General features: G+C 49.8%; 1 pseudogene; it reads left to right on the top strand.

The window, feature by feature from the left end:
- The first annotated feature begins 8,335 nt into the window (after nucleotides 1–8,335).
- On the top strand, nucleotides 8,336–8,911 carry LOC115323168 (annotated as a pseudogene).
- The last annotated feature ends 550 nt before the right edge of the window (nucleotides 8,912–9,461 follow it).

The following is a 9,461-nucleotide window of genomic DNA, read 5'->3' as shown; positions in this document are numbered from 1 at the left end:
GCCCGGGATTTTTCAAAGGCGGCGGATCTTCGTTGCGGGCGGTCGTGGTTTTCGCTAAGCGTGCTACTGACTCCTGGTGCACCCGGGGCGACGGCATCAGGGACGACATCGTGAGTGTGCCCGGGATTTTTCAAAGGCGGCGGATCTTCGTTCCGGGCGGTCGTGGTTTTCGCTAAGCGTGCTACTGACTCCTGGTGCACCCGCGGCGACCGCATCAGGGACGACATCGTGAGTGTGCCCGGGATTTTTCAAAGGCGGCGGATCTTCGTTCCGGGCGGTCGTGGTTTTCGCTAAGCGTGCTACTGACTCCTGGTGCACCCGCGGCGACCGCATCAGGGACGACATCGTGAGTGTGCCCGGGATTTTTCAAAGGCGGCGGATCTTCGTTCCGGGCGGTCGTGGTTTTCGCTAAGCGTGCTACTGACTCCTGGTGCACCCGGGGCGACCGCATCAGGGACGACATCGTGAGTGTGCCCGGGATTTTTCAAAGGCGGCGGATCTTCGTTCCGGGCGGTCGGGGTTTTCGCTAAGCGTGCTACTGACTCCTGGTGCACCCGCGGCGACCGCATCAGGGACGACATCGTGAGTGTGCCCGGGATTTTTCAAAGGCGGCGGATCTTCGTTCCGGGCGGTCGTGGTTTTCGCTAAGCGTGCTACTGACTCCTGGTGCACCCGCGGCGACCGCATCAGGGACGACATCGTGAGTGTGCCCGGGATTTTTCAAAGGCGGCGGATCTTCGTTCCGGGCGGTCGTGGTTTTCGCTAAGCGTGCTACTGACTCCTGGTGCACCCGGGGCGACGGCATCAGGGACGACATCGTGAGTGTGCCCGGGATTGTTCAAAGGCGGCGGATCTTCGTTCCGCACGGTCGTGGTTTTCGCTAAGCGTGCTACTGACTCCTGGTACACCCGCGGCGACGGCATCAGGGACGACATCGTGAGTGTGGCCGGGATTTTTCAAAGGCGGCGGATCTTCGTTCCGGGCGGTCGTGGTCTTCGCTAAGCGTGCTACTGACTCCTGGTGCACCCGCGGCGACGGCATCAGGGACGACATCGTGAGTGTGCCCGGGATTTTTCAAAGGCGGCGGATCTTCGTTCCGGGCGGTTGTGGTTTTCGCTAAGCGTGCTACTGACGCCTGGTGCACCCGCGGCGAAGACATCACGGGCGACATCGTGAGTGTGCCCGGGATTTTTCAAAGGCGGCGGATCTTCGTTCCGCACGGTCGTGGTTTTCGCTAAGCGTGCTACTGACTCCTGGTGCACCCGCGGCGACGGCATCAGGGACGACATCGTGAGTGTGGCCGGGATTTTTCAAAGGCGGCGGATCTTCGTTCCGGGCGGTCGTGGTCTTCGCTAAGCGTGCTACTGACTCCTGGTGCACCCGCGGCGACGGCATCAGGGACGACATCGTGGGTGTGCCCGGGATTTTTCAAAGGCGGCGGATCTTCGTTCCGGGCGGTTGTGGTTTTCGCTAAGCGTGCTACTGACGCCTGGTGCACCCGCGGCGAAGACATCACGGGCGACATCGTGAGTGTGCCCGGGATTTTTCAAAGGCGGCGGATCTTCGTTCCGCACGGTCGTGGTTTTCGCTAAGCGTGCTACTGACTCCTGGTGCACCCGCGGCGACGGCATCAGGGACGATATCGTGAGTGTGCCCGGGATTTTTCAAAGGGGGCGGATCTTCGTTCCGGGCGGTCGTGGTTTTCGCTAAGCGTGCTACTGACTCCTGGTGCACCCGCGGCGACGGCATCAGGGACGACACCGTGAGTGTGCCCGGGATTTTTCAAAGGCGGCGGATCTTCGTTCCGGGCGGTTGTGGTTTTCGCTAAGCGTGCTACTCACGCCTGGTGCACCCGCGGCGAAGACATCACGGGCGACATCGTAATCTGTGCCCGTGATTTCTCAACGGCGGCGGATGTTTGTTTCGCGCGTTCGTGCATGGTTTTCGCTAAACGTGCTACTGACAGTATACCTGTGTGTGTTCGTGTGGTGCACCTGCGCGGTTTTATTAGTTGAGCTACCGCACGTCTAGGAATTTACCAAGTGGCGTTGTGAGTACCTTGAAAGATATCTTTTGCGACAAAGAACTCGGTTGTTCCTATTTGGTCTGATTGCTTTTGTCTACAGCTGTGCAAATTGTGTCGCTGGTATCGACCCTGTTAAATAAATGCATAGATCCTTCAGGTGTATAAAGACTAACCACTTTAATTTTTACCGAATCGTCCAGCATCTGGTAAACATACACCAACCACGGTTCACAGGCTCCCTCCCAAGTGCCTTCCGTTGACGTCCGAAAAATTAAAGAAAAACAGGGTAAATTCCGGCCAATCTCGTGATCTTCTGGGAAATTCTGGCTTTACCAAAAGCGAAAAGAGTCCCATATTCCGGTAAAATAGTTGTTTACTGGAAATAAGCTACCGGTAAAGATCCGGTGACATTCCGGTAAACTACGGCTTTACTAAAAGTGAAAACAGTCCCATAATCCAGTAAAATTGGCTTTTACTGGAAATGACATCCTGGTAAAAAATATTTTTCAATAGTGTCTCCCGACTTTTGTTTGCCTCTAATCTTCATAAAAAATAAACACCGAAAGCACGAAGCCTTATAAATAGCTTATTTATAAATGATAGATAAATTATTGCTACATTCAATGGGCAAACTGGAGCGCTCTTTTGAGAGCTTACAACATTCATCTCGGATTTCGCATTTTCAGAAGTCATAAGCCGCGATATTTGTATTTAATATTTCGACAATCCCATAGAACTTCTAAATATATTAGCTTCAAGCTCTGAAACTTGAGCGATTTTTGAAGCAGAAGCGATTTATTTGGCTAGATAGTTAAAAGGAGGCAATGCATTTTTTCCGTAGAAAACAAAAAGCGGGAAATTGATTTTTACGCTTCCCCGTGAAAGACCACACTCGAGATTAGTTAATTTATTGTACAGTGAATATTACTATCTATGCTTTGCACCCAAACAAATATTCAATGCTAGGTTAAATTAAATAAACGATACAACCATTAGCGCCCGGTTTCCATACGCAATAAAATCTTCAGTTGATATGAGTTTTCTTTTACAGTCGCCGACCATATGAGCTCCCCCGGCCGAACGCCGATCGGAGCAGCGAAAGTCCCGCATGGGCCTCGTCGAGCGTTGCCGCGTTCTGGGAGCCGGACTATTGGGATTAAACCCTTCCGTTATCAAAGGGGTGGACGCAGGAAGTTTAATAGCATTCCACGTTTTGGAACGTGAATCTGAAGCACGGCCGATTACAATCCTTCTTCCGGTTGTAGGTAAACGCAGACGGCTTACCGAAATTCTTCACTGCATAATAACTCTGACGTCTTTTATGCTACTTTTTTATTTGCAAAGCCCGTTTGTCATTTTCAATAGTTCCTACCCGAAGAGCAATCCTACGCACAACCCCTCACCCCTTTCTCACAATCTTTCTTAAACCTAGAATTGACAATGACAAGCAATTTTGAAATAGTTTATTTAATCTATAAGGATATGCTAAAGATAACAAAAAATATTTGTGTCGAAGCAGAATAAAGATTCAGGCACTTTTCATGAACGCGTTTTATCGAGGAGACTCTATTGTTCTGCGCTCAGTAGCGTGTTGATTCAGCAAGGGTGACTCTCAACACGATGACTTTGCAGATGTCTTCCTGGTCGGCCACTTCTCGCTTGCCGACAGATCATTGTTGTCATGCCTAATATCATATCAAACATAAGGTCTTTACACTTGTAAGCATTGATCGAACACTGCTGCTTTATCTACGCCTAAAGCAAGCTCCAGTTTATCAGCAGTTATGACATCATCTCCGAACACTTGGGGCTAACACCCGAAGACGGCAATTCTAATCGGCCTTGCTTGCGGGATTCACACTTCTAAAGGCTGAAATCCCGAAAAACTCTATGCGTCCACCCTTCGATAACGGAATGGTTTGGTCCCAATAGCCCGGCTCCCGAAACGCGGCAACGCTCGACGCGCCGCGTGCGGGATTTTCGCTGATCCGGTCGGCGTTCGGCCGGGGGAGCTCATATGGTCGGCGACTGCACCTCTAGCTTACATGTAAGATACCAGAGCGCAACGGCTGTGCACCTTGCACCATCTCTGCTATCCCAATACAGGCTAAACCACAAGGATATCCATTACGCCTCCTAGTAGTGAATCCCAGACCTGCCACAAGCGGCAAAGCCGCTAGGGCTCAACGAGAGCCGACGCAGAGGCGAAAGACCCGTTCATATGAGCAACGCCGTGTACTACCGTCACACGGGTTGGGAAACGCTCCAAGACAACGTGTCAGCGATTCTGACGCTAGGGTTTTTGCGATGCGTGGGTCCATTAGAGAGCGCGTTAGGAGAGGGGGAAGGCATATGATTACAATGCAATTAAAAGGTGCAAGCGAGCTGGACAAGAATGACTAAAAAAATCCCCGGAGAAGGCGAACAAGAGGGACAAAGGACAAACACAAATCTCCAAACACAACTTGGTGACTTGTGCGCGACCGATTATTCCGGGTATCAAACCCGGGTCTTCTCTATTTCCAGTGGACCGCTCTACCAACTTAGCTAACCAGTGGTTAAACGTCAGCAGAGCAAACAGGATTTATCAGCTGCCACAATTCTAACACCAACAAGGGTGAAAGACTTGCATATTAAAGTTATGACACAATGCAAAAAAAAAATGCTAAGGTGCCAGCGAGCTGGACGAGAATGACCAAAATAATCCCTGGAGAAGGGGAACAAGAGGGATAAAGGACAAACACAAATCTCCATACAAAGTTAGGTGACTGGTGCGAGACGAAAAATATCCGCCTGGTCCGGCTAGCTATTATTCCGTAAAAGGCACTGTTAACAAAGAATAAATGTAGGATCGAGTTGAATGCGATCACTGAGCCGTCGTTGCAAGGCGCCGTCACGACTTCGGCACAATACTGCCGGGAAAGGACACACCTTAGAGGAGAAGAGGAAAGAGTTGCACATCACACCAACTTACCCGTGAAAAGCGCAATTAAAAAAAAATCGCACCGGAGTAAAAGAAAGTCAGCGTTCGAAAGAAAAATCCTGAGGCTCGCAGGTTTTTGGGCGTGCTACGAGTAGAGCGTGTCGCTGGCGTCACTGGCGTCGCTCTATCTTTCATAACGTGGTATGACCCACGGAGTAGTTTGGATCTGCTCCAACACGCCAATCGACTACTTCCATAAAGCCCAGCATGCAACACGGCGCGCGTTGTACTCTGGGAACTAGTTGGCAAGGGAGGAGAGTAGCATGGTTTCGGTTTCGATCGACAGGTCGACAAGAGATTGTTTTCTGGTCCCGAGAGTGCCATTTGTGGTCTCTAAACTAACCTAAATGGCCAGACCTCGAAGCTTTAGCACAAGCCTGAGACGTAAAGCTTATCTTAACACATGCTTGTTGTATTTTTGTACTGGAGCCTTCCTGTTAGCGTTCCTATCGAGGTATGTGGACGAGCCAGTGCTGGGAATCTCGACGCTGCGAAGCTTCGGGATCTTGCTTGTGAACGAATCAACAAGCTGTATCAACCAATAAGTATGCATACATCGAGCTCGCGCCTCTTTTCATAAGTGTTGGTGATCAGGAAGTTTGTTTGTTTTGTGCGTCCATATGCGAAATATTACTTTTTGCAATTACTGTTTTTCTTAATATGCCTGAAGATGCGAGGTAAAAGTTGGAGGCGCCATTGAAATGCTCAATTTTAACACACTTCTTATCTCTTATCTGTACAGACCCCACACTGCACGAAGTGAAGTCCGCACCCGCTTGCTTTCCACTAATATTCAACATCGCGCATGCGCATAGAGTTATCCTGCAATCATGTTGGCAAATTCGCCCATACAGACCGTTTTAAGAAAGCAAAAGTCGAGCACTTGTGTGAAGAATGTCGCACCGTTCGCCGGAAGTGCGCCGGACGGGCATGAACCCCTATGCGCACCGCATAGGGGTTCATGCCCGTCCGGCGCACGGTGCGACATTCTTCACAAAAGTGCTCGAACGAATTCAAAGCACGTTTGACGGTTGCTAATGGCCATAATATTTGTTATGTGTTTGTTTTCTTCCTGCCTGAGTATGCGGAGAATATTTCAGACACACCGCTCGGGCACAGATCTTGGGCGTATAGGGGACGCTCGTTATGGCCTCCGTCGTAGCTAGCCGATCTCAGCGTTTGCGAAAAGTTAATCTTCTCTCAGCATAAAATGTGAGTGGGAGATATATGATGACACGAGGAAGACATCATAGTAACTTTTGTGCCGTAGTGAGGTCGAATTTATGGCGTTTCCTTAAAAGTTCATGCGTAAACGCTGGGCGCAACTTTGATACCCTCTGAGGATGCGGCTTGCTTTTCGCCCAATGATGTAACAAGAAACGGAAGTTTGGCAAACAAAATACGTGCAAGGCTCTACATGAACAAATTTCAGTTCTAGTTCACTGGTACTAGACGGGATTATTGAAACTGAGCTCAAACATGCACTCGTGGGGTGAGGTGACTAAGCCACGACTTACTACGTTCGCATACGCACGCACAATATCCGGTGTTTCGGGAACCAAGGGAAGTGCCCCGGTCTTCGTTTTGTATCGCTCGAGAATCAGTGTATTGTGCGTTCGTAAAAAGTCAGATAATCGAAAACGCAAGCAGCGCGTTCGGTCGTGGCGTGATAGCATGAGATGACGCTGCTCAGTCGAAACCGGAACTGAGTGGCCAACCAGTTCCCAGAGTGCACTGTGTGGTATTTCGCCGCGATGGGGCGCGTCGGTTTTGGAAGTAGTCCTTTGGCAGGCCGTCGTGTGAAATTCATTGAAGAGACCAGCGCTGCATAATTGCTCGGCTTGTAATTGTTTTCAAACAGTGAGGCGACAAGCACTGCGTAAGCATTACGTCGAAACCGGTGTCGAATTAGTGAGGACACGAGCGTAGCCTAAGCATTCGGCTGGTTCACCTTTTCAGCCACATTCTAAAAAAAAGGTTTAGAATTTGCCCTCCTCAGACCCCTGTCCGCCCACAGAAACATTGGTTCACAGGTCGTGAAAAAAAATTACACCATCTTCCCGAGGGGAACCATGGGGGGATGCGGAGCATCGTTCCATCACACTTCATCGAACGAACGGAGTGAAGTGGAGTCAACAGCGGTGAACTGAACGCGCGCAGAAATTGGTTTGCTCTCTATGTTTATACAGCCTCGATGGAGCTGCGCCTCAACGGGTAATCGGTCTCTTAGCTGTAGATCAGAAATTTAGCCAGCGGAGTACAACCGCTAACCTGGGATTCTTAACGTGCATCACGCAGTAGTCATCACACGAACGCGTGCCGGTACGAAACTCATCCAGATCGAAACGGGCGGGGGTGGGGGGATCGAACCCAGGAGGTTCCCAGCGCAAGCTTTCGCTCCACGCTCCGAGCTGAGACGCGTTAGCCCACTCGGCCACTTCCTCCCCTTGAACGCGCGCAGCGCGCTACCGCTGCTTATATTCAAACTTAAAGGAGAAGAAAATAGAGGAGGAGAGTTGCGCCTGCGCGCGCGGTGTGAGTAGAAGCGAACGCACGCGAAGTGCACGCAGCTGGTAGCTGTTGAGAGAGAGAGCGCACGCGCAGCTGTTGAAGAGAGAGAGAACGCACGCGCAGCTGTTGGAGAGAGGGACGCAGCTGGTAGTTGCGTGCACTTCGCGCAGCTGTTGGAGAGAGACAGAACGCACGCGCAGCGAGGAGAGTTGCGAATGCGTAGTGTGAGTGCGGACTACGACGCCGCGGGACATAGCCCGAGCAAGAGATGCTCCGCATCTAAAAAACATGGCTCTTGCAGCGTAGACACCCAATGTCCCTCTGGGAGGCCGATGCTTCTGGCGCCATCTGTGAAGAACTCAGCGAAATTCCTCTTTTTTTTCCTGAGAAAACATGGCGGCAATCACCACGTCCACATTTTACGCGCGACGGCGGGGTAAGTCGCTTTTTTGTTCTTTACCACAATTTTCGTTAAAACCATAGGTGACGCGCCATCAAAGTTTAATGCCTAAAGAACACGTGGACATCATTTCTAGAAATATGTTATCTTTATGGAGACATTTGCAGCTTTCTGAGTGTAGTGTCCTCGCACAGGTACATTGGTTTTATGTGTTTGATTTTTTTAAGTCTGTGTCCCGTGTAGAGCATTTCTTTTCTCGAAATTAGACGGGAGCAGACCGGAATTTAAAATATGCTTTGCTTTGTAATTTCAGGTTTATCCACCCAGAACGCTGCCGAAGTTTTGCGATCAGTTTGCGAACGGGAAACCTCCGATATTTTGGACTCGCAGAATGAAGACGACGTGAACAGTGTGAATGGTGCGTACGATTCCGGCACTGATTAGTATGCTGGTTCATCTACTGACAGTGACGACAAGGACTTCAGCGGCGCAGGTATTTCGCAAAGGCGCGTTTTGTTGAAGGCGGCAGATTCCGCACCAGCAAACGAAGTGCCTGTTATCAAAACTGGGTGTGTATTCTCGACAAATAGAAGATAGTTCTCGCCTGGAGACTACTACAAGGTGTACGCAGATGACGACATGCTCGAAAAAATGGCTGAGTAAACAAACCAGAGAATTCTGAAGAAGCATGGAACCAGAGGTAAAGTCACTGGCCAGAAAGTGAAATGATTTTGGGTTGTTCAATATTAATGAGGGTTATTGGTTATCCCAGGATGCAATGTTTTTGAGAAGAAGAGCTGGGCTGTTAGCGCAGAAGCTGAAACCCTGCCATGCGATCAGTTTTTCTTACTGTTATGAAATCTGTGCTGCCAACGTGACGATAACGTTAGTGATGACGGTAAGAAAAAAGAGAAACTTTACGAAGTTGTGTTTTTTCGTATAAATGGAACGAAAAGGCTGCTTGGGCTTGGAAAGACCCAACTGCTTCAGTGTAGGTGAGCAAAGTATCCCAATTTCAGGGCGCTGCTCTATGAATAAATGCGTTCCTAACAAACCAAACCCTGTGGGACTGAAAAACTTTGTTTTCGCTTTAAAGGACGCGTTGGTTTATGGCTCTGTAATATACAAAGGCAAAGAGACGTTTCCAGATGTTGGCCTTGGCGTGTGAGGCAACTCAATCGTGAAGCTGGTTGATACAGCGCCTGCCTGCTCCATGCCTTGCATAGACCATTGGTTTTCTTCGGTCCATTTGATGCATGAGCTCACGAAGAGGGACATTTTTGGCACCGGTACTTCGATGGGGAGCAGAATGCCAAAAGAGGCCCATTTCACAAATGACAAGGGTCTGTTGAAGAAATCACGGGACATTTCAGAGGAGCTGCTGTGACAAAACCGCGCATTTGCGTGTAGAAAATGGGTTGAGAAAGAGCCAATTGTGATGCTCTTGGCTGCCTTTGAAGTGGAAGCTGAAGGTGAGTGCTAAAGGTGGTCCAAAAAAGAGAAAAACGTTTCTGGATGCACTGCGCCCATCTGTTATCAAG

The sequence above is a fragment of the Ixodes scapularis genome, unplaced genomic scaffold, assembly GCF_016920785.2.
Source record: "Ixodes scapularis isolate PalLabHiFi unplaced genomic scaffold, ASM1692078v2 ptg000837l_1___fragment_3__unscaffolded, whole genome shotgun sequence".
Taxonomy (NCBI): domain Eukaryota; kingdom Metazoa; phylum Arthropoda; class Arachnida; order Ixodida; family Ixodidae; genus Ixodes; species Ixodes scapularis.
This window is presented reverse-complemented; position numbering and strand designations above follow the sequence as displayed.